The sequence below is a fragment of the Mastigoproctus giganteus genome, chromosome 11 (genome assembly GCF_048544385.1).
Source record: "Mastigoproctus giganteus isolate SK-2022 chromosome 11, ASM4854438v1, whole genome shotgun sequence".
In the NCBI taxonomy this organism is placed as follows: Eukaryota; Metazoa; Arthropoda; class Arachnida; order Uropygi; family Thelyphonidae; genus Mastigoproctus; species Mastigoproctus giganteus.
This window is the reverse complement of record NC_143585.1, coordinates 23,644,662-23,671,503: the sequence shown is the minus strand read 5'-3', so window position 1 is coordinate 23,671,503 and position 26,842 is coordinate 23,644,662. Positions and strand designations below refer to the sequence as shown.

Genomic DNA, 26,842 nt, shown 5'->3' with positions numbered 1-26,842 from the left:
AATTAGTATTAGTATTAATATTTTAGTATTAGCAATGGCCACATGGTGCAAAGGAAGCCTATGGCTTATGCTGCATCCCCCACCTTTCTGGGGGGTAGCATAAGAAAAATAGTAATAAAATAAAATAACAAAAAAAAAAAATAATAATAAAACGAAGTAATAAGAATACAAATAAAATAAGAGAAAAGGAAATAGACAAACTATGCATTTCTCTCCTGCCATGGGTAATTATCCAGCTGACCTTGGAATTTCCCCAAACTGTCAGCCTCTACCACCCATGTAGGTAACTTATTCCAGTAATTTATAACTCGCTGGCTAAAATAAAACTTTCTGAAATCCAGTCTAAACATCCCCCAGTAACATGAAATTATGGCCCCTTGTTTCAGAATCATTTGTAACCATGAAAATTTGTCCTTATTCATTTTGCTTATGCCTCTCAGAGCCTTAAACACATTAAGTCTCCTCTAAAGTGCCTGATTTCCAAGCTCTGTAACCCACATATTCGAAGTCTTTCCTCAAAAGTGGTGCCCTTTTGCCGATCTTACCAGGCGAGTTACCCGTCTTTGGATCCTTTCAAGAGGCACAATGTCTTTCTATAGGTGCGGTCCCCATACTTGAACGCAGTATCAAGCACCTGTAGGATGAGGTGGGGCGATCTATTCTGAGTAGAGATCTGCAATCATCCACTTTGCAACAATTGTGGGAACAATTGTCGATGTGAACCAGCATCTCTGTAGTTGTCTTTGATAATTCGCTGAATTTATGGGACATCGAACTCAGGGCAAAAGGGGGAACCTACTCGCTATTAGAAGTACCTAACTGGCACTCAGTGAATGTCACAAGTTCATTTCGAAGCGTTTTGGAGGTCAAAAATTCTTCTGAATGAATTTAATGGCTCAATGATTAGTCCCATTTAAAAAAAAAATGACTTTTTTTATTTTAAAAAATATTGTGCGCATATGTGATACAAAACCCTGAAGGATATTTCTTGGTTGGCAGTTAGAAAACACCCATTGATTTTGTTCATAAAGAAAAAAGTAAACGATTTTTAATATTATTTTTGTGACGTCTTCCTTTGCTTGGTATGATTTATTTAGATGTAAGTACTGTAGGATCGTTCTCGTATGGAGCGATCTGCCCGCGGAAGAGCGCACACGAGAAGTCAATGAATGATATGCAAACATGTTTCTGTTGAACAATCAACAACAGAGAGAGGCCCAAAGAGCGATATAGTACAAACTCTCAAATCCGACCTTGAAACACAACCACTTCTGGCTCAATGGCAGCTTATCGGTAGCTGTACTGCATACGGATCAGTGGTTTTTACAGTTACAATTACATTCGAAACACTGGCTGTGTCCTGTAAAACATCTTTCAGAATATAGCGTTGGATTATTTTATATGGAACATGGATGCTGTTGTTATTGTAGTGGGGTTTTATGAGCATCGGCGACTAAGGCCATAGCACTTTTCTGTGTATATATTGTCTGTAAACGGCGTATGTTCCGTGGTCGATTTTCTGTTTTCTAGATGAAAAACTATGCTACCCTCGCCTGAGACCGGCTAACTGGGCCACGTTGTGAAAAAGGCCCATAAAAATTCCTCACCTAATCTAACTCAGGTCTTTTCCACCCGTTGTGGGGAGGACGATGATTCTACCAACTGTGAGACCCACAAGGGCTAAATTTAAGGAGGATGAACAAATTGTTAAAGAGATGGAAAACGAAATGGGTATTTTTTTGACTGCTGTTGAAATTCATGCAACAGTGACAGAAACGCACGTAATTTTGAAAATTCAAAGAAATAAAAGATTATAGTAAAAAATATAATCTATTTTTAATGAATTATAACTGTATATACATTTCTTGATAAATGCAATCTATATTGTTTTACAATATAAAAGTATGTCGTATGTCATTCCCTTTTTTCCATATTTAACTTACTGTGGTTCATTTATTTTGAGGTAAATTGAATTAAGACGAAATACTACAACAAGAGGAACAAATGAAAATCATTTATCGCATTTATATTGGTCCCATAATGAAAACAAGTCAGTATCTCGTAAACAGAGTAAATAAATGCACATCCTTACAAGGTATTTCAGTTCCCTTACTTGAATCGTTAACTACCTTTGAACCCATCATGTCTTATTTGTATTAGATAAGAAAAGGGATTCATTTCTGCAGAGGAACATCGCAAAATAGATCAAAGAAAGGACAAGTTAAGCTTTAAAATATCTAAGTAATCATTTAAGCAAATACACTGAGTGCTTTCTTTCATTTCAAGATAAATTATCGCATACGAAAAATGGGTTTAGTAACATTAAAGGTTTTATATATAATATAGTAAATGCTGGGCCTGACTTGGCCCAAATTTCTCATGGCCTCGGCAACGATTGCTGCTTGGTCGTCAGGATCAGTAAATGCGTTACGTTACTCAAAATATAATCATGTCCCTTATTGTTTTATGTTGTTGTTGTAAAGTTTTAGGCGCATCAGCAACTTAGACCCTATTGTCCCTTAATCTGTCTGTAAATTGCGTGTATTCTGTGGTCGGTTTGCTAGACAAAAAAACCCGAGTTTCTGGTAGAAAAAACCATGCTACCCTTGCCTGAAACCGAATAACTTAGCCACGTTGTGAAAAAGGCCAGAAAAATTCCTCGCCTCATTAACCGGATCCGAACTCAGGTCTTTTCCACCCAATGTACCTAGGACGACGATTGTAACAACTGTGCTACCTACGAGTGCTCTATTACGGGTACCTTAAGGATGATAGCAGTATGTCATTTGCCATCCATTTGGAAAAGGTCGAGATTTTTGAATATACTCTATTCACAGGCACTTACTGAAACCAGATGTTAAAATTTAGAGGAAAACTGCTGCTATTATATTTTACCATTTCTAAAAGAATAATCATGGAGGGAGGGGTAAGTACCCACTAAGATTATTCCGAAAGCAGGTCTGCTTCTCCATTAACTGTATAGAGAGAGTACAATTTTCCTATGGTGTTACCTTCACGCCACTCTCAAAGAGATAAAACCATGAAAGATGATTCCACCTTGAAAATTTGGAGTAGTATCATTATTGTTTTTATTATAAATTTAAAATTTACCAAATCAACTGCTTTTTTTCTGAATGGGAAACTTTTCCCCCGTCTTCGATATAAAATTTTAAAATCAGAAAAGGGAAGGTTTGGTATTTTTTTATGTCCAAATAACGTTCCTTAATTTAACACCAAAATCCTTCTTAATTTAACACCAAAACCGAGCAACTGCATCGTCGCTGTGTCTTAAGGCTTGTAATCAATCATACTCCCATTACTAACCCGATCAGCGAAATCGATTAAGGCACAGATGGCACATCCCTGTATTTGTTCTCCGGCTGTGAACTGTCTGGACAGGACATTCCGTAAAAATAAGAGATTTATTTCAAGAAATTATAAAAATTTTTACCATCTAACGTTTATCCCGATCATATTCCCAAGCATACTGATAAAATATTGATTAGGATTGAATTTTAAAAAAAAAAATACTCTTGAATCCAAATGAATATATAACGTCTAACAATAAAAAAGTCATCTTAAAAAAGACTTCTATCAACATCCTATTCTGTGTCAAAGAATCAAAATAAAACTGAATTGTTTTGTAGTCGTTTTTCTCATCGTATAGTTTTGGCCTTGGAGATCGTCAATAAGAATACGTACAATGAATGAGAGTTTAAGCCTCTGTTTTTGTTTCTGCGGACCGTTAGTTGTCCTGCTCTCTTGCTGTCTCCTCCCCACCCCTTTAGACAACCTTGTTTACGGAACTAGGCTGTAAAACTGCATCGTCTGTGGAGAATCTTTATTGGCCTCACTAAGTAGCACAATAAAGAGTACAAATATATCCTTCAATGGGAAGTCCCAAAGGTGTCTTTGTTTCCCCTTGCTCCAAAGAGAATAATCTAAGTTTCTGGTTGTTGCTCCTGCCATTAGGCAAGGTGAAAGTCAATTTAAGCTTGTTAAAAACGTGAAAATAGAGATTAACCATTTCGTATATGCAAACAGTAGGTATTAATCTTTTAAAAGACAAAATATCCGGGAATTAATTTACCCCATCTGATGAAAGCTTGTCAGATAAATATTCTGTATTTCAATTTAGAAATTTGCTCAAAGTCTGGACACTCCGAAAAGAAATGGAGGAAATTATGTATTCGATATCTCCAATATCAAATGCATTATTTTTGAGATAAAGCGAATTTAAAATGTCAAATAAAAGTACATTAATAAAAAATCTGGGAAGGATAAACGTTTGGAGCCAAAGTCGAACAGTACATAAGGCGAAGAGGCGATACCCTGAAGGAATCACTTGAGAAAAATAGCAAAAATGTGGTTATAAATTATGTACAGTACTATATAAGGATGGCACACTTAGGCGAAAATTGTTAGAGGGCATATTACGTAAGTACTGAAGGATCAGTACTTAGGTGTGTGGGAACAATATAGTTAACTTTGTGATTAATCCTCTATCCAATTAATCCTGTTAAGGATTAATGTTTTAGGGAATTTTTACAAAATTTAGACAATGCCAAAGGAGTGTTCTTGGAACTGTAACCTCGAAATGAAGGTAGTAAAGGCGAGCGCAGATATTTTTATATTTTACATCCTCTATTCATTTGTGATTGGGAACCAAGTGAAGGTTTCTTAATTAACGTAGATCTTAGCAATTCACTTCAGAATGCACTTCACTTTTCGGTCTGTATGGGATGAAAGTTGAGAAATAGAAGATACGTATTGACATTGGACTTTTTTCTGCCACGCTTCTGTTCCAAAATCAGAAGTGTGGCAGTTATGGATGCAGTAAATGTACAGAACTGTATACGCCCTCGTGTGTAGCACAGTTGGTATTATTGTCGTTCTCCCCACACCTGGTGGAAAAGACCTGAGTTTGAGTGCCGTCGATGACTTGAGGAATTTCTATGGCCCTTTTTCACAACGTGGCAAAGTTAGTAGGTTTTTCTCCGGAAACTCCGGTTTCGTCCAGCAAACAAAAAATCGACCTCGGAACCCACGCAATTTTGAAACGATATACACGGAGCAATGTGGTCTTAGGCGCTGATGCCCCTAAAACCCTACAACAACAACTGTATACAATACTCTGCCACACTTCGCGATAGTGAAACAGCCGAGGTACAAAACTTTTATAACTGCCACACGGTTAATACGTATGGCAATTATAAATACATGGTCTTCCAGGTGATACGCTTCTTAATTATTCGTAACAGTCCCCTTTCCAGATGGTGAAGTTTGGATTGATTTTTTTTTTATGTAGTACCACAAGTACAGAGTATAGTTAAAGGTATTATAAATTTTAACCTATTCGTATTTGGAGTCACAAAAAAAAAAAGGTAGTTCTTAAAAACCGTTTAATCAAAAATGCTACATTGAGAAAGGATGAATTTCAAATAACCATTCTCCCCGCGTTTCTTGAAAAGCATATCTTATTGTATCTGTGTTTTTGTATTTTCTACCGGAGTATTAATGATTTGAGGCACATTCAATATAAATGTTTTTTTCAACAACGTTATGATAGGAAGTTTTACATTTAGGCTGTACTTTCAGGATTCAGGACCTGAAAACAATTAAAAAATATATATACGTGTCCGATTTTGAACCTTTTAAGGAGCTATGACTCTTTGATTAAAAAAAATCCAAAAAACGTTAAAAAATAATCAAACATGTACTTGGTGCGAATGAAGATTTTTCCAGGTGCCTTATCAATTCTTATTGATTATGTTTTTACCATTTCTAATCAATTCTTATTTTTTACCAGTGAAATCGCGATAGCATTTCTTAAAATTCAAACAGAATCTTCATAATAATGTAGATCGCACTATTATGTCTTAAAAAGTACGGCCCACATGTTATGAAACGCTCTGGTTTAACTGCTTTTTTTAATAGACGGGTTTTCTTTGGGGGGAAGGAGCTGAGGAACAGAGCCGCTGTTTTCACCTAGAGAAAAATTACTGATTTTCTTTTCTTGTTCGAATTCCTTGAGGTGAATGAATCACGGTCGCGTTTCGCTGCTAGAAATGTCCTTTTTTTGGGCTATCGATCCAAATACTGCAGAACTTTCTGTCGATCCAAGTACTGCAGTACTTGCTGTCGATCCAGATACTGCAGTACTTGCTGTCGATTCAAGTACTGCAGTACTTGCTATTGATCTAAATTCTTCAGTACTTTCTGTCGATCCAAATACTGAAAATACTTACTATTGATATATTTGCTATCCATCCGAATACTGCATTACTTCCTATCAATATATTTGCTATCGTTCTAAATACGGTACTTCCTCTCGATCCAAATACTGCTGTACTTACTATCGATATATTTACTATCGTTCCAAATACTTCTGTATTTACTATCTATCCAAATGCTGCAGTACAATACTTGCAATCGATCCAAAATACCCAGCTTGGATCACTATTTTCTGTTACTTCAGTTATCAATGGCGAAACTACCTACCGCCAGATCCACCACCGCTGGTGAGGGATTAGAACAGAGACCCCTTCTAACGTCTCGCGGGGGCCACAGGATTCCTAGTTTCGCTATTGACTTTCATTCAATACGTATTGTAATTGAAGTACTAGCCAGTTAGCTGCCAGATACTTGCAACCATACATGATAAGGTCACAAAGTTCACTGTCAACTAATACAGCTTACAGATTATTCATGTGGACTAATACAGCTTACAGATTATTCATGTGGATCTCCTTTGAAGTAGTTTATACAATTGTAGTATATACAGCTCGAGGTAGTATATTCAGCCTAATGTTTTAGGCTGATTTTTTTAAATATTCAGCCTAACAGGAATGCTTTCAGAAGCTGCTTCTGAAAGCATTCCTGGTAGATTTATTTTGGAATTGCTAGTAGTTTCTGTATTGCGTCCCGAATAATTTCCTCATTAGGTAAATAATGGTAGCCCACAGTGATTGAGCGCTTCCCGAGAAATTTTTGAATGCAAAGCATCAAGTGGACATAGTGTATTTGTTAGGCGGTTTCTGTGGTTTCCCACAAACAAACCCGCGTTAAAAGTCTGTCTGCTCCCGGACAAGTCACATCATTCCACTAAGACGCCACAATTTCAAAATACAAAATCAATCTCCGAACTTTTTTATCACACCTCGTGAATATAATGCACTTAAACTACCAATGTCTGTTTAAGACTACACTTACGATATAAGTTACTGCAATTGCACTAACTTGTACACCACACTTACTTTAAAATTAATAATAATACAATGAAATAATACTGCTGAAAACTGGGTGTTAGTAATAAATCTGCGCATTCCACAACCATCCTTAATGGTTGTGGAATGCTTCACAAGCTGCTAAAATAAATGATTCATCTCAAATAACCAGAAGGTACGATCCCAAACTTAGTAAGGAATATGTGATTTTCGGTGTGGTGGTTTAAATTATTGTATTTATTATGATTTAATTTGAATGCATAAAAGTGTGGTTACGCAAATTTTTCATCCATCAAAATAAGTGATTATTGAAACAAATAAGTATTAAACTGACCTTTTTATGGTTTGTATATCTTTTATTGCACACATCGTTACATTTACATTGATTAAAACATTACAAATATGTTAAAGCACTAATAAACTAATTACACCATTTCTGGGTAGCTTTTAATTCATAGATGTATCCATTTTTTCTTGTTCTTCCGTATTTTGGCAATGTATAGTGTCTGAATTGTTTTGTAGATTCCGTAATGCATGCAATTTCTTATCCAAGGTCCTAACATAATCCTTTGGAGGAACGTCCAAATCCTTTATCAGAATCCACATATTATTACTAGCCTGTTTTACGTTTTTTAACTCACCAGGCCTGTTCTCAAAAAGGATTTCCGATAAATAAAATTCTATGCTCTTCTCCATTTTGCTTGCAGCATACAGTATTCCAGCAAGAGCAATCTGTGACGGTGGGTATAATAGACAACTATCTGTAAAGTATATCTTGTCAAGGAATTCATTAATAAAAGGTCTAAAGTCTTCCGGATTTATATTCTGAAATCTGGTCTTCATATCAATTAACAGTCCTTCGATCGGCCGAAATGGATTGTGAACAGTAAGGTTATAATGGAGTTTTTGCATCAATAGATATTCGTTATCCAAAATTATTTCAGTAGCTTTTTCTCTATCGCCTTTTACATTAGCAACAAACTGAGTAATGGAGACATTGAATTCTTCAACTTTAGTGGCTAAATATACACAAGTTACTAAAATTTCCTTTGGTTGGTAATCCATTACCGAATTACGAAGATAAAATCGCTTAAAATAATGGAAGGAAGTACCCATAACTGCTCTCGGCATTGGTGGTTGAAATTTGTTACAAAAGTCTCTTAGCAAAAACTCGTAATGTTTACATAAACATTTCTCTTCTGCTGGCGATAAAAAATAAACAGTACACATCTTTTCTGATCTGCCATCATTAAAATTTTGAATAAACTGAGTATTTGCTTCCTTTCTAAAATTTTCTAACTGCTCGCTGCTACTGAATGTCCAATTCTTGAGTTGAGTGCTGGTTAAAAACATTTTCGAAATATTCCGGATTAAAACTTTTTACAAAATTACACAACACGCACTCTGCTTTTGAGATGAATTTAAACAGTACAGAAGAGGTATCGTTAGTCACTAGAGGTCACTGGAAATGACAAAAGACAGTTTATTATTATTGACTAACTCAATGAGATGACGTCATTGGCGTGATCAGACGCCAACTGCGATAAGCCTATCAACTTTTTTAATCCCCTACAATTAATCACATTAATAGCATTAAATATATTAAAAGTACATTTATTAATAGTATGAAATAAATTAAAAATATATTTATTAATATATGTGGTGTATAATAGTCAGGCAATGCCTTGAGTACTGCGTACAGATCTGGAGGGGTTCTCTTACCAAGAAAGGGTTAAATCCTGCAAATTGTAGCGTCTGGGGACTAGGCACCTGCCTGGTGATCTGGTTGAGGTTGTATAAAGCCTTGAATGGGTTGAGCAGACTCATGGGATTCTTCCTCTTGCCCAGATTGTGAGAACCTGGGGGGCATAAATTCAAATCGAGAAAGGACAGTTGTAGAATAGAGGTCCGGAAATTTGCCTTTAGCCAGGAGGGGGTTAATTGCTGGGACAAATTTCCATCTGTTTTTGTGGAAATTGATAGCTTAAATAAATTCAAAGAACTGGACAAACGTTTAGAGCGAATGGTTGTGTGAAATGGGAAGTGCTTTTTTTTTTTTTTTTTTGGCTGATGCTGCATAAGCTTGCTTTCTTGCATCGTATGCCTCTACTAATGTTAATGCTAATAGCATTAAAGTATATTAATTAATGATATTAATTAATATGTATCAATAATTTTAATTTTAGTCAAAATGTGTGTCATATAATGCAAATCTATTATTTTCGAATTTATTTGTGGGCAGAGGGGGGGGGGGAAGTAGTGAAGGCAATCCTGAATTATTTATTATTTATTTTTTTTGTGTAAAATAAGCAATTTTAGACTACTTTTTATTGAAAAAGAAAGTCCTTTAAATGTTATTTATTAGGAAAAAATTAAAAGGAATTTCTTTATTATCATTTATTTGCACATATTTCTAATTTCCAGTTTACGGGTTATCACGTGTTATGATGAATTAATCATTTGCGAGATTAAACACTTATCTGAGATGATAAAACCTGATATGAATTAACAGAATAAACACAAGCATTTAATCTGATAAATCATTAATTGGAGAAAAGCTTTGAACTAAATACTCTATTTCTATTTAGACAGGAAGGAATACACTTCATACACTTGATAAAATGAGAGTTAAATTACTTGTTGGAATTGAAAGTAATTTATTTAGTTCTATTCAAGTTTTTTTGTTTATGGATACACGGATATCGGATAGAGGGAGGGAGCGAGGTGGGTTTTCAGCCTGCACAACATGCAAATCGGCCCTTTAACACATATTTCTACAGACATAATACGCTTAACAGATATTAGTGATGCTTGTTGTTTTTTTTTTATTATTATATTATATTAGGGTTACCCGTAATTTAATACATAAACCCGTATTTGTGTCTGTAAATTGCGTGTGTTCCCTGGTCGATTTGCCTGTTTCTTGGGGAAAAAACTTTGCTATCTACGCCTGAGACCAACTAACTCAGCCACGGAGTGAAAAAAGCCCACTAAAGTTCTTCGCGTCGTAGACGGGATTCGAACCCGGCCCTTTTCCACCCGGTGTGGGAAGGACGGTGACGAGACCACTGTGCTACACGTGCAGACTAAAAATTTGTCTGCACGTGTAGCAGTGTTGAAGTGTATACACTCAGTGATCACTGAATTATGACCACCCTATCCGTAAGGGACTGTTCTGCATAGCTCGCAGTATAAAATGCTGAACAGTTTCCTATGCTAGAGCAGTGGTAATTTGCATTTGGTCATGAAAGTTAAAGTGATAAAGTTGTAGTTCTGGGACGTAGTAAAGATATCATGGAGTTTCTCGGTCTTGTCTGCTCACGGCCCACTGTGGTTCAAGTGTACAAAGAGTGTCTCTGGAACGAATCAAACCACCTCCCGCCGACAGAACTGTAAAGGATTACGCAAGGTGGATGTGTTCGTAGTGAGCGAAGGGTGCAGCGCATTGTACGGACTCAACGGAAGGTGACCATGTGAGAGCTGACATCGCAATGCAGTATGGGGAATGCAAGAACAATGTTCCAAATGACAATGCGCCGCACATTCGGACTTGTGGGGCTCCACAGCAGACGACACAAGAGACACTCTCCTCTTCATGTGTGCTGCAAGCAATACGATTCCATGGCCCTCGTGTATGGTGCACCCTATCCAGGCAGGTGGCGGTGTCTGCTTAATATAGGGTATGTTTTGCTGGCGAGAACTAGAACACCTGGTGCATATGGACCAACGTATCACTGGTGAGGTCTACTGGCATCTCTAAGAACACCATGTGCACCCTGCCACGTTGCATTTTTTTCTGCTAACAGTAACGGAATATGATAATACTGTACTCTATGTCATCTATTCCGACATGACGGCAGATCCCTACGTACGTCTTCAGACATCTAATGGAATCAATGCCAATGAATTACGACATCTACCCAACATGGTATTAGGTAGATGTCGTAATTCATTGATCACTCAGTGTAAGTTATTTGTCTAAATCTAATCATCCCAATACATACTTAACAGGGAAGGGGAAGTCCTACCTGACTTAATCGTTATGACGAAGTCAAAATAGTTGGATGCAAGAAACAATTTTGACATTATTTGCCTTGACTTTGGTAAAACTTTTGATACGGTTCTCCCATGAAAAGCTAATACGTAAACTGGAGAAAATCGTACATAAATAGTCCTCAGGGTAGACTAGTGTGCAAATGGATTCCCTCAGAGATCGAATAGTATCACCTCTGTTTCTTATCTTGTTTTAACCACATTAAAGGGAGAGTACAGTTGAAATTGTCTAAAGTTTGTTGATAACTTAACCAGAACCAGGATTTTTTTGCTTAAAATTGACTTATATGGATTGCATAAATGGTAACTGAAATTTCATGCTTCTAAAGTAAGATGCACCTAGACAACCGATATTCAGGAGGTACTTATAAGCAGCTAGAAAGCTATGATGTCCTATCTACAATATACTGTATAAGGCTTTCGCAAGTCGAAAAAAAAAATGCCATTGTCCCTTTATATAAGACGGTGGTGAGACCGTATTTAGAATATTGTGTTCAGGTCTGGAAGCCACTTCGAGCTTGTAGAACGGCCAGCCAAATTTGCTAATCAATGTTCGCATGAGGAATGGCTTAGAAAGTGCGGGCTGATAGCAACTAGACTTCTTTAGGGAGACCTAACAGAGGTGTATAAGGCCAAGAAAGGATTTAATAAAATGAATGAGGGAGATATATTGTCACTGGAAGAAAAAGGAACTAGGCGGTAGATATAAGACATTTCAGGGAATAACAGTAAGCTAGATTTCATGAAGTTTATTTCGGGCAGCATGTTGTTGATAATTGAAATGATTTGCCTGCCAAGTAGTCGAGCGAATGTTTGGCAAAATCAAAGAGGATTTGGACAGCCTTTTACTATAAGACCCTGTTTAAGTGTTAAAATGGCTTGAATAGGCTAAATACTGACAATATCCTTCAAACAACTTTCATAAGGGGACATGAAATTAAATTGGACAGACAGATGTGCCATAATTTGCTTTCAGCCAGAGAGCAGTTGGTACTCGTATTGTTGAAACAAACTTCCGTTAGGTGTGTAGAAGTGGATAGTTTGAATAAATTTAAAGGATTGGACAAATTATTAGAAGATGAGCAAGGTGCGTATATATATGTGTGTGTTTTAGATGCTGTATAAGCTTGCTTCCTTGCATCATTTTGTTACTACTATTACTAGACAGTGTGGTCTTCTTTATGGCTATTTCCTGTATGGATAAGTAGTTTATCCTGCTGAAAATTCGTTTCTTGTATTCCTAATTGTTTAGGAGACGGAATGCTGTAGAGATGATACGGTCTTTTGCAATGGAATCTGAAATCTTCCAGGAGTTTTCGTAAAGGTACGTCAAAAAATATTGGAATGGATGGTGCCAGGCCTGAAGTGACAATGGCTATGATGACACCAGCAAAGACAATCTGGAAATGTGTAAAAAAAGAAAAATAGTTATTATATTTTAATTATTTCTTTATTTAAATATCTATTAAGAAACAATGAAAAATTAATTTAATATAATTTTAGTTTAAACTAGTGGAGATCTAACATTCTTGGACAATTTGATAGGACTATAAATATTTTTTTGGCTCCAAATGGATAATAAACTTAGGATTTTTTAAAAATTTTTGTAAGCTTAATTTTTTTTATTTTTTGCTTACCCGAATGCTTTTTTAATAATTCGAATTAATTTGGAGTTTAAAAACTTCATGTTAAATGTTTTATCATTTTGAAACATTTTCAATTAAAAATCGGAAAAAATAAGCATGTACTCTAAATACTTTAAATGTGTATTTAGTATTTTTATTAGTAAATCATCTCCTCCAAAGGTTAAAAGTAACTGGTAGTGGCATATGGTTAAAAAAAAACAGAAGCCAAAGGAGAGAAAAAAAATCCCACATCACTTGTTCTTCCTTGTTTTTCCTTGTTTCTTCCTTGAATTTATTCAAACTACTTCCACAACAGTCGGAAGTTGGTTCCAACAGTCATTCACTCTTGGGTCGTTGATTGTTGGAAGGCAAACCTCTGGACATCTGTCCTGCAACCATCCTTTCTCAATTTGAATTTATGTCCTTTCATGTATGTAGTGCGAATAAGAGGAAGATGCCATCAGCATTGAGCTTGCTCAATCCATTCAAAGCCTTAAACACCTCAATCGGATCACCTCGCAGTTGCCCAGACGCTGCAATTTTCAGAACTGAAACCTTTCTTGCTAAAACCACCCTTTCGTTCCCTCCACCAGTCTCTTGCCCTTCTCTGCACACGTTCCAGGAGATCTACATCCTTCCTAAAATGAGAGTTCCATACCTGTATGCGCTAGTCATGATAAAACAAAATAATAATGGAAATATTAGAGGCCACTGAAGAAACAAACTGATTGGGTACAATTATAATCATAAACACTAAATTTTTAAAGGAAAAACAGAAATTTTTTTAGCGTAGACAGAAGAGTGTATTAATCGATAATCGATGTAAAATTAGAATTGCAAGATATTTCTACAAAATTTGGCATTGATGTTAACTTGGCGGTACACGATGTTTGCTGATGCTGAAACAATAAATCAATTTTCTGTTTATACTCCGGGATGACCACATCAGGAGAGTTCACAAGATAGAAAGAATACAAGAAATAGCACCGTATTTAGCAATCATGCGCTTTAAGCCTAGTTACTCAAGGCATGTGTTTATTTATTCACCTCGTCCATGACCACTCGACTAAGGAATTTACCTTACCTTACTTTACTCCTCTCAGAACATCAAACTCTTGCTCAAACCATGCCTAGGTGATCCCTTCTTTCGCTATCCCCTTAAACTTATCGTACTTGTAAGGTTATCGCAAAATCTCCAAAGGTTAAAATCCAAAGATCATAACAGATAATCGCTAATGATATCTTACCATTTAAAGAAGTAATGTGGAGATAAAGTTCAATATGAAGAACCAAATTAACTGCATGACAAACTTGATTAAGCCAGGAATGAACAAAAACAGAATTAATCTCGGAGTGTAGTTGCCATGACATCGATATTTGTGCACAAGGATGTCTTAATTATATTAAAGTGATATGGTAAGAGCACTACAGTATTATATTAACCACCTGAAATCGCAACGATCCTAAATATATAAACCAGTATTAATAACTATTACAACTAATAAACATAAAAAAAAGAAAGAAAAAAACACAAATCATCAATAAGATCAATATAAAAAGTGAACTAGGGATACTATAAAATAGTTCTTCGGTGAATGCAATGCTGTTTTGAAATATGGCCGAAAACGTGAGCTTCGCGAAATTAGCGCTTGCATCATGACAACACCTCTGCACACTCGGCGCATTCCTAACTAGGGACACGAATATCGTGATGAGATTTGACGGCGTTTCTGGCGGTCCACCTCAGCATGCTGTACCACAATGATTGTTCCATCAGACAAGTTTCCGACACCACATAATCAACTCTTCCACACTCGATTACATTCAAGTTCAACCGATACTTCAACCTCCCAGATGATTCCATTCAGAATGCAGAAATTCTATTCACACTTGTGCAATTTTGTCTTTCTTTCCCAAGCACTAGTGGATAGCACATTTGGTATAATCATCGTACTGCCCTCACCGGGTGGAAAAGATTCAACTTTTAACGGATCTTTTTCACAACGTGGCTGAGTAAGTCGGTCTCAGTCAAAGGTACCATGGTTTTTTCTCCCGGAAACTCTGGTTTTTAGTCCATCAAAGAGAAAATCGACCAGAGAATACACGAAATTTACAGAAATATTATATACTGCGCAATATGGCCTAAGTTACTGATGACCCTAAAGACTTACAACAACCACCCAACTATCTTTCCTTCCCCATCCCACACCCATCGCTAGAGACATCCCCATCTTGCACTAAGCATTTCCTCTCCTCTCTTTTTACCTTTATGGTGTATTCCACACTGCTACCTCCCTGTGCCTTCCCTGCTTTCATCTTTTTTTGTAAAATTCTCCTTTCAGCTGGCTCCCATTACTCTTACTAACTATTACAAGACTGTACGCAGCTCAACAGGCGTCCTGTTATTGTCTCTGGCTAGGCTCTCCTTGCCGATAGACGGATGCTGGGAGCGTCCTTCCCTCGAGCCTCTCAGTAACTGAGTGGAACTTAGAAAGACTCGAACATCAGGAAAAAAGTATCAGAGCTGAGTAAGTAATTCAGAATGCAACGCAGATGAACAACACGATACCCCACACAATTCACACACTCATCTGGTCATGGCAGATATGCATTCACCACAGAAATACTAAATTCCGTTTTATGAGAAAGACATGAACCGCTTGATACAGTGTAACCACATTCATTTTCCCTCACGCCACCTGCCCAGAGCGTTGGTGGCCGTCAGGGTCCTACCTAACAAAGGTTTGTATCTTCCGTGCCAGGTTCGACTACCCGTGCCGTGGACGGATGCCCCGAGGTCCTTTCCTGGTGATCATGTTCCCGATAACTTTAGTGACCAGTCGAACAACACAAACAGTTAACTACTCAAAGGGTAGTAGTAGTAGTAGTAGTAGTAGTAGTGGCATGTGATGCAAGAAAGCAAGTGTATGAGCTTATGCAGCATCAGCCAAAAAAAAAAAAAAAAAAATCACACCATTCCCTCCAAATGCCTGTCCAGTTCCTCCTTAAATTTATTCAACCTATCAACTTCCACAACGACAGATGGAAGTTTGTTCCAGCAATTAACCACCCGCTGGCTAAAGGCAAATTTCCGCACATCTATTCTACATCTGTCTTTTCTTAATTGGAATTTATGCGCCCTTAGGTTCGTAATCTGAACAAGTAGAAGGATCCCATCAAAATTCAGCGTGCTCAACCCATTCAAGGCCTTATATACCTCAAAAGGCATCACGAGTAATTACAGACCTGTTAGCTCACTTTTGTTCCAGGGAAAATAATAGAGTCACTGGTTAAAGAAGCATTGCAGGATCATCTAGACAAGACAGCAGTAAAAATTGAGACGCAGCGTGGGTTTGTCAAGGGGAAGTCTGGTCTGACCAATTTGATTGTATACTATCATGTGGTCACAAAGGAACTGGATGCAAAAATTAATTTCGATATCATATACTTGGATTTCAGGAAAGCTTTTGATACTGTTGCACATGGAAGACTACTGTACAAATTGGAGCTGAAAGCATTAAGGGCAAGTTGCTACAATGGATAAAAGGATGGTTAAGTGGGAGAAGACAGAGAGTGCTGATCAATGGGTACTGTTCTACGTGGACTAATGTTACTAGTGGTGTCCCTCAGGGATCGATGTTGGGCCCATTTTGTTGTTTTGTATATTTATTAATGATATTAAAGGTATATCAAGCTTGATGCCAAAGTTTGCAGATGATACAAAGGTTGGCAGGGTTGTTAATGACAGTAATAATATTATGCTGCTGCAACAGGATCTGGAAAAGTTGGGTAGATGGGCTGAGAAGTGGCAACTGAAGTTTAACATTGACAAATGCAAAGTACTGCATATGGGTATCAATAACTCCAAAGAGAGATGTACCAAGTATGTGCTGTTACACTAAGGGAAGTGGAGAATGAAAGAGACCTGGGAGTAATTGTGCGGTCAGATATGAAGTTTTCTGAGCAGTGGAGACAGGGAGCCAGAGTAGATCATGGGGTCTTGTCAAGGATATACAGGAAATTTGCAAGCAGGTATAAGGAGGTGATTATGCCCTTGTAATAAGGCAATGGTCAGGCTACACCTTGAGTACTGCGCACAGATCCGGAAGCCTAATTTTAGGAAGGATTGAGTTGCTAGAACGAGTACAGAGAAGGGCAACAAGACTGGTGAAGGGAACAAAGGGGTTCTCTTATGAAGAAAGGCTTAAGTTCTGCAAATTGCTGCTTCTGGAAACTAGGCACCTGCAGTGGCGATTACCCATTAAGGCAATGAGGCACGTGCCTAGGGGCCCCATGCTTTTGGGGGCCCCAAGCCAATACATTTTCTTATAGTGTTCTAAAATATATTAATATTTTCAGTAAACATCAAAAAAATCTTGATTAATTTAAGCGAAAATTTAAGCAATAAATTCAAAAGTACAAAATTTCATTTATTTGCCACCTAACTTTTATTTATTTATTATTCTTTTATTTTTATTATTATTTTTGGGGGCCCCCAAATATAATTTGCCTAGGGGGCCCCAACTATCCTTAATCCGCCACTGGGCACCTGCGAGGGGATCTGATTGAGGTGTATAAGGCCTTGAATGGATTGACCAGGCTCAATGCTGATGGGATTCTTCCTCTTGCTCAGATTACAAACCTGAGGGGGGGATAGATTCAAACTGAGGAAAGACAGTTGCAGAATAAATGTGTGGAAGTTTTCCTTTAGCCAGCGGGTAGTTGATTGCGGGAACAAACTTCGATCTGTTGTTGTTGTGGAAGTTGAGAGCTTAAATAAATTCAAGGCAGAACCTAGACAAACATTTGGAATGAATGGATCAGCGAAATGGGAATGTTTTTTTTTTTTTTTTTTTGGCTGATGCTGTATATGCTTGCTTTCTTGTATCATATGCCTCCACTAATGCTAATGCTACTCACACCGATTGGTTTTGCAGAGTTGTGCAACATCACAGAGTATTTAAGATGGATTTGTCGGAAACTACAGGAACCGCCGAAAAAACTCACTTATGTACACTTGGTGTATTCTATTCAAGAATTTCTTGTGAAGCACGCCATCGCTGTGGTCTGCCATACTGAAACCATCTAAGAAAAAGCTATTAGAAGGCGACACAGAAACTCTTATCAATTCCAAAAGAAACCTATTAGTAATGCTTCTAGAAGTGGCATTGAAATGGTTGTATACAGTGCCAAAGAGACCTTCAGAGATCGATATAATTTCTAAACAGCTGGTAACCTTCACAATTTTTCGAATATTAGTTCATTTCCCGAACTTTTTGTTCACACCTTGTATATATCTCCGATTGTTTAAACTTGGATATTTTATCAACGACTGTTCTGTTTCTGTTTTGTAAAATTATCCATTGCGACTACCCCCATCCTCTCCACCCGTTTATAACTATAAACGAATTCAGGGTCCCAGAATTTTCTAAAGGGGTCGGACTGTTTCGGGGGAAACATTAAACTGTGTGCAAGCACACTGTGGGTGACTACCCAGGTGTAGACTAGCGTAAGCAGGGGTCGAGGTGTGGCACCCATACCACACAGAGGAATGCCATCCCTCTATGTTACCAGGCAATACTACGAGGCGTTTCCGAAAAGTAACGTAACGCATTTTTTCTCTCGATGATGTTTAATAATACGAAGTTGAAATTACACACTAAGAATTGATCAGTTTATCAATACCAGTACTGAAGAAGTCCGTGCCCACAAGCAGTAGCCAACATCGCACTGGCTGATGAACTTCCTCATCCGTGGTGAAATTCTTTCCTGAAAGGTGTTTTTTCAGAGGACCGAACAAATGGAAGTCGAAATCTGAAGGCGCTAAGTCTGGGCTGTAGAGGGGATATGAAATTTATTCTTATTGTTTCGTTTCTTTTTTTTTTTTTTGGAAGATTTTCCAAAATTTTTAACTCTTTAAAAACTACCCAAAAATCACATAAAATACTCAATTTTTCTCTTTTTCTGACCCCCCTTCCTTTACGAGCTGATGGAGCAAATGTCACTGGGATAAATGAAAGAACTTCATTGCACCTGGCTTTTTATTATTATTCTTTATTTATTTATTGTTTTTTAAACTTTACCCTTACAGAAAGAATGAATAGTCGAAAACAGTGGGTTAATAGATGCTTATTTTAATTATTAAAGCTTTCTGGACTATAATATTTGTACATAAAATGGAAAAAAAATTCAAATTCAAATTTTAAAACAAGGTTACATTTAAGTGAACACATTAATTATTTATTTATTCAGTTTTCAGTACACGACACGCGTCGAACAGAGAACAACTAAAACAGGATCTTGAGATGAATGCTCTTTAAAGACCCCGATAAAACCGAACTGGGTATTTTTAATTTTTTTTTTCTTTTTTCACAAAAGAACATGCTCATAATTCTTTATAACAGGTAAACAAAAAAAAAAAAAAAAAAAACTTTACGTATCCTTTTGGAAATGTCGAAAAACGTTTAGAAAATTATATACACTAAATGACCAGTCGTTTAGGTGCACAATCCTATGGCTGGTCCTATAGTAAGGTGAGAGAATTAGAATTTGAGAAAAAGGACGATAACGAGTTCTCTTTGCCTGTATTGAAACTCCTTCCCCTTTAGTGGGATTTCAGTAATGGCTCCTTTAGCTTTCTTAATAGACTCAAGTAGGATTTCAAAATCAAACGGAAACCCCTCCTGTTAAAGCTATGAAACTGTAAGATACAAAAAAGTGCCCTTCTTATCACGTTATCTACATAGCAGGGATTTTTTTTTTAAATATAAAACAGTTCAGATAATGGTGGTGCTATATTCACTAATTCCACTAATTTAATTAAACAAAATAGCTGAAAATAATTTCAATGGAAAAAAAAAAACAAATATTTTACTTTTCGTACAGAATTTATTTTTTTAAAATTTAGTAGAGTAAAACTGACGAGTTAAAACCTCTAAGTTATTTTTTCTTGAATCTTCAAATATATAAATGCATAAAAATAATAAATAAACAAAGCACAGTTCCTTAATCTTTTTTGTTTACGAGGAAGACATCAATGTCTGTTATTAACAGAAAATTAGAAAGCACTTAAACCAAAAGGAAAAAAAAGAGGGTATAAACAGATACATCTTAAAAAGAACTTTTGTCAGGAGTGGGATTCGAACCCACGCCCACATACGTGGACCAGAATTCACATCACCTGTTATACAGGGAAAGTTCAGGAACTTGAGTCTGGCGCCTTAGACCGCTCGGCCACCCTGACATTGCTATCGCGCTATCTTATTATATTTATTTGAGATTAGAATTAAAGTTCTTTTTTTTTTGTTTTTTTTTCAAGCTTTTGTCAAAGTTCAACTTTCTAGCTTTGACAAAAGTACTGATTGTGCAACGACAAAAAAAAAAAGAATCTCTTTTTAAGGAAGATTTTAGAAAACAGCAGAGGACTGAATGTAGTCGGCGCCGGTGGCTTCAAAAAAGGTTCTCGCCCTATCTCTTTCTTTTTCTTTTTACTCAGTTGGTCCCACAAGCGATCACTGCCCAGTCACCCAGCAAGTTCGCTCCTCCTTGCTAATACGTCAGGTTTACAAGTTTTTTTTTTTTTTTTTCGTTTTCAAACCTCTAATAAAAAATTGCCTTTCATAAAACCATTTCAACAGCGAAACCAGAAACTAGCCTTAGAAATTGCACCACTCTATAAAGAGACTCGAACACGGACTTCTCCAAACTGACAAAGTCACCCTCCTACTCCTAGAATCATTTCGAACCATCCAGATCACATGACTGGTACTGTATATACTCCTGTTGGAAGTATCCATTAAGAGTTGGATAAACTGTGACAACACTTTGAATTAATCTGTGACCTACTAACTGAGCAACCTATAATCTGCTATGTTTAATAGGTTAATTTTCGGCTTGGGGGGCTACAATGTACTTGCTGACCCTACCCTGGCTACGCCACTGGTTAAATCTGAGGCAGTCCCATGGCCTGCGTTGGCTCTAGAACCCGCATTCTTGAAATATCCCTCTTAGGTCCTTGTAGATTGAAAATGTGGACTGAAAATGAATGGTGTGGTCAATTGGATTATTTCGTTGTGTGATAATGGGGTCCAGTGGTGTCATACAACAGATTTCGCCATCTGGCCTGAGGCCTTACCACAATGGACGCCACAAAAAAACATATATATATTATTATTATTATTATCATAATTTTAATAATTACTTTTTAAGTAGACAGCCAGTCAAACAGTTCAGATAGTGGTGGTGCTACATTCAATAATTCCACTAATTTAATTTAATAAAATAACTGAAAATAATTTTAATGAAAAAAACAAATATTTTACTTTTCATATCTTCTCTGATGCCGTCTCCTATTCGAGGTTGGCGATCACCACGCTGTACTTCTCTCTATATTGGACGAGATGAAAAAGATCCTTAGCTGATCTTCCAGTCCAGTTGCAGATGTTTTTCAGTCAAGAAAGTTTCCTCTTCCCCATTCCTCTCTTTCCCTCTATTTTCCCCTCTATTATTACTTGAAGCAATTTATATTTCACATTTCTAAGGATGTGGCGCACGTAGGCAGTTTTCCTTGTCTTCACTAAGCTCAAAAATTCACGTTTTCTTCCTGCTCCTTTCAAGACTTCAATGTTGGTGATTCTGTCTATCCAAGATAGACAGAATGGACAGATTTTAGCATGCGTCTGTAGATCCACATTTCGAAGATCCACTTTTTATATAGAATTTATATTTTTTTAATTTAGTAGAGAGCGTCCATCGGGAACGACCTCTTAGATATATAATTAATATACAATGAAAAATTAATTTAATGTAATTTTAGTTTAAACTAGTGGAGATCTAACCTCATTGGACACATTTTATAGTATTAAGATAAGAATATGCATTATTGTTTTGGCTCCAGATGAGTACTAAAAATACATATATATTTTTTATTTGTAAGCTTTATTTTTCACTACCTGAATGCTTTTTAATAATTCGATTTAATTTGGAGTTTAAAAACTTCATGTTAAATGTTTTTTATCATTTTGACACATATTTTCAATGAAAAGTCGGAAAAAATAATCATGTACTCTTTTAAATATGTATTTAGTATTAGGAATGTTTGTGGCATATGGTTTAAAAAGTATCAGCCATAAAGGAAAAAAATAAACCACATCACTCTCCGTCCCCTCCAATAATATGTCTAGTTCTTCCTTGAACTTATTCAATCTACCGACTTCCACAACACATGAAAGTTGGTTCCAACAAGCAAACCACCTCACATCTATCCTGCAACCATCCCTCCTCAGTTTGAATTTATGCCCTCTCATGTTCAGTTGATCAGCATTGAGATTTCTCAATCCATTCAAAGCCTTAAACACCACAGGCGGAACCTCCCAGTTGCCTATCCAGATGCAGCATTTGCAGAAATTAAGCCTTTCTTGCTTAAGACCACCCACCAATCTCACTGCCCTTCTCTGCGCTCTTTCCAGCGGATCTATATCCTTCTTAAATTGAGGGTACCATACCTGTAAGCAGTACTCAAGATCCGGCCTAATCATTGCTTTGTACAATAGGATAATCACCTCCTTATCCCGGTTAGTAAATTTTCTGTATATCAATGACAAAACCCCAATGAGATGTCCTAGCAGCATGTCTGCACTGCTCAAAGAACTGAGATTAATGTGGAATTACTGCTACCCATATGCCAATTTATGCAGCAGTCTTTTATTTTAAATATAATTCATTATTTCTTTTTTTTTTTTTTCTTTAGAAAATATTTCATCAGGGACGAATCATAGGGTGTGCTGACCAAATTGAAAACAATCAAAACAGCAATGGAAGGAGTTTGATTTTATATATAAACAAAACAAAATAATAGTAGTAATGTTGGAAGCTGCTGAAGGAACAAAATTATTGGGTGCAATAATAAACATAACCATTAAATTTCAAAAGAAAAATAGAAGTTCTTTTACTATAGACAGAAGAATGTGGTAATCGAGAATCGAGGAAAAATTAGAATTGCCAGATATTTCTACAAAATTTAGCACTGGACTTGACAGTACAGCACATGATATTTGGTGAGGCACATGATATTTCATGATGATGCAAATGGTATTTTGCGCACCTGATATTTGCTTTTACTCGCCTCAGAACATCAAACTATTTTTCAAAGATCATAACAGAACATCCAAAGATCATAACAGATAATCGCTAATGATATCTTACCATTTAAAGAAGCAATGCGGAGATAAAGTTCAATATGAAGATCCAATTTAACTGCATGACAAACTTGATTAATCCAGGAATGAACAAAAACAGAATTAAATCTGAAACAAATATCAAATCTTGGAATGCAGTTGCCATGTCATCGATATTTGTGCACAGGGATGTCTTAAGAGCCCTACAGTATTACATTAACCACCTGAAATCGCAAAGATCATTAATACATAAACCAGTATTTATAATTATTACAACTAATAAACATTAAAAAAAAAAAAAACACACAAATCATCAATAAGATCAATATAAAAAGTGAAATAGGGATACAATAAAACAGTTCTTCGGTGAATGCAATGCTGTTTTGAAATATGGCCGAAAAAGTGGGGTTCAAGAAATTAGCGTTTTCAACATCTCTGCACATTCGGCGCATTCCTAACAAGGGACGCGAATATCCTGATGGAATTTGACGACGTTTCTGGTGGTCCATCTTAGTCTGTTCCACCACAATGATTGTTCTATCCGACACCAGTTAATCAACACTTCCACACTCGATTACATATTACATACACTCAAGTTCAACCGATACTTCAACCTCCCAGATGATTCCATACAGAACGCAGAAATTTTATTCACGTTTTTGCACTTTGTCTTTCCTTCCCAAGCACTAGCGGATAGCACATTTGATATAATCATCGTACTACCCTCACCGGGTGGAAAAGACTCAACTTTTTATGGATCTTTTTCACAACATAGTTGAGTAAGTCGGTCTCAGGCAATGGTAGCATGGTTTTTTCTCCCGTAAACTCGGGTTTTTCGTCCAGCAAAGAACAAATCGAACAGAGAATACACGAAATTTACAGACATATTGTTACCGCGCAATATGGCCTAAGTTGCTGATGCGCCTAAGGACTTACTACAACCAACCATCTTTCCTTCCCTATCCCACACCCTTCACTAGATACATCAGTCTCTTGCATTAAGCATTTCCCCTCCTTATTTTTACCTTTATGGTGTATTCCATACTGCTGCCTCCCTATGCCTTCCCTGCTTTCATCTTTTTTGTAAAATGCTCCTTTCAGCTGGCTTACATCGCACTTACTAATTATTGCAAGACTGTAGGCAGCTCAACAGGTGTCCTTCCATTGTCTCTGACCAAGCTCCCCACACCAATAGACGGATGCTGGGAGCCTCCTTCCCTGATGATCGAGCCTCTCAGTGAGTAAGTGGAACTTAGAAAGGCTCGAACACAAGGAAAAATGTCTCAGAGCTGAGTAAGTAATTCCGAATGCAGCGCAGATGAATACACTGTACACGATATCAAACACAATTCACACACTCATCTGGCCTTGGCAGAGTTACATTCACCACAGAGATACTAAATGCTGTTTTATGAGAAACACAAGAACCGCTTGCTACAATACATCCAAATTCCTCTTCCCTCATGCCACTTGCCCAGAGTGTTGGTGGCCGTCAGGGTCCTATCTATCAAGGGTTCGTATCTTCTGTGCCGTGGACAGATGCCTGGGGGGTCCTCCTCCTGGTAATCATGCATCCCGATAACTAAGTGACCAGTCGAACCAGGCACTATTCACACTAACTGGTTTTGCGGAGTTGTGTAACATCACGGAGTATTTAAGGTGGATTTGTCGGAAACCACAGGAACCGTTGAACAAACACACTTATGTACACTTGGTGCATTCTACTCAAGAATTTCCTGTGGTCTGCCGTACTCACACCATCTGAGAAAACTATTAGAAGGCGACACAGAAACTATTAGCAATTCCAAAAGAACCCTATTAGGAATGCCATTTCACATTTCAATGCCATTTGAAATACACACATTTCAATGCCAGTGCCAAGGAGCCCCTCGAAGCAGATCGATCTGATTTCTAAATAGTCGGGAACCTACACAATTTTCCAAATATTAGTTCATTCCCCGAACTTTTTGATGACACCTTGTATATACAGTATACTAGATTGAACTGGAAACTGAACGAACAAGGACCGTTCAGTTTCGTAAAATTATCCATTTCGACTACCCCCCTTCCCACCCGTGTATAAATATAAACGAATTTAGGGGTGGTCCTGGAATTTTCTAAAGGGGCCGGAGTGTTTCGGGGATTCATTAAACTTTAATCATCTTGCAGCTATAAAAATACTGGATATTATTTTGTTTATAAGGGAAGCCATAGCCCTTTTAGCTGCTATCTGGGGTTGCCCCTATACCAACTTGATTTTATTTAAAAAAAAAAACGATGGTTGTAATTACTAACGGTGGTAGATGACTTTCATCAACCGGTGAAATACCACCACTTTGCTTATTGGAGGCTGGAAGTGGTGAAACCCATGTTTAGTCTCTAGAGCAAAGTTTCCGGCACCCCCCACCTCCCCTCATACTTCTCCTTCAACCCATGCATGGTACTAAGTACTATAGGTTTTGATACCTTTCGTGTTTGGGGTTTTCATAAAAAAAAAAAAAAAAAAGTCAGGGACCCAATGAATTCATTGTCCCCACGCAAACTGGCCCTTTCCAAGATTGTTTATTTTTATAAAGTTTTGCTTCCAAGGGAATATTTTTGTTCTCGTAATCTTGGAAAATATACAAATAATAAAAAAAAATTTATTCTTATTAATTTTTTTGGATGATTTTCAAATCATCCAAAAAAATCACATAAAGTACTCATTTTTGCTCTATTGTCTATAATTTGTACAATTAGAACATCATATTTAATTGTCATGATAAAAAAAAGAAAAAAAAATTTTAAACAAGCTCAGTCTGCCAATTGAAAATAAATCATATATCTGTTATTAATAAAAAATTACAAAACACTTAGAGTAAAAAAAAATGTAGAAACTAATAATAAAATAAAAAATAAATAAACGAAAAATATAAAATAAAAATAAAAAAGAATGAAAAATAAAATTAAAATAAAATGAAACAATAAAAGAAAATAAATAAAGAATAAAAAATAAAATTATAATGAAATGAAACCATAAAAGAAAAATTAAAAAATTAAAAAAGAAAATAAAAATTAAAAAATAAAGGAAACAATTAAAAAATTAAAACAAAAGAAAAATTTAAAAAATTAAAACAAAAGAAAAATTTAAAAAATAAAAGGAAAAGTTAAAAAATTAAAACAGAAGAAAAATTTAAAAATATTTTGTCAGAAGTGGGATTCGAACCCACGCCCACATACGTGGACCAGAATTCACATCACCTTTCACAAGTGAAGGTATAACAACCTTGAGTCTGGCGCCTTAGACCGCTCGGCCATCCTGACAACGATTACAAATTTCCTATGTTCTCTATTTATATAAAAACATTAAATACCATTCTGTATTTTTAAAATATACTACTACAATAATAAGGTTAAAAAATTTTCAAAAATCATTTAAAAAATAATGCATTTACAGACGCAAAAGATTTTGAATCATTTTGCTTTTGCAAATCAAAAAAGAAAAAAAAAAAATTAAACATATGACCAGATAAATTTTTAATACTTTTTGTACCACTAACTATTTTTCTGTTTTGTTTTTGAGCTGATGAAGTAGATGCCACTGAGATAAATGAAAGAGCTTCATTGCAACTGGCTTTTTATTATTATTTATTTATTTATTGTTTTTTTTTTTTAATTCTAAGCTTACAGAAAGAATGCATAATCGAAAGAAGAGGGGGGGGGGAGAGGAACAGTAAGCATAAAAATAAGAACTATATATAAAGGTACAGATACAAAAATACAC

At 36.4% G+C, this 26,842-nt stretch overlaps 2 non-coding genes and 1 pseudogene across 2 annotated transcripts; all 3 read right to left on the bottom strand.

Moving 5' to 3' along the window:
• Window positions 1-7,673: 7,673 nt before the first annotated feature.
• Window positions 7,674-8,579, bottom strand: LOC150077802 (cyclin-H pseudogene; annotated as a pseudogene).
• An 11,449-nt stretch (window positions 8,580-20,028) lies between these two features.
• TRNAL-CAA (transfer RNA leucine (anticodon CAA)) lies at window positions 20,029-20,147 on the bottom strand. The gene is made up of 2 exons: window positions 20,110-20,147; window positions 20,029-20,074 (listed from the first exon to the last, which is right to left on the bottom strand). It is a non-coding gene; the product is annotated as a tRNA-Leu (tRNA).
• Window positions 20,148-26,263: 6,116 nt separating this feature from the next.
• On the bottom strand, window positions 26,264-26,382 carry TRNAL-CAA (transfer RNA leucine (anticodon CAA)). Its single transcript has 2 exons — window positions 26,345-26,382; window positions 26,264-26,309 (listed from the first exon to the last, which is right to left on the bottom strand). It is a non-coding gene; the product is annotated as a tRNA-Leu (tRNA).
• Window positions 26,383-26,842: the final 460 nt, after the last annotated feature.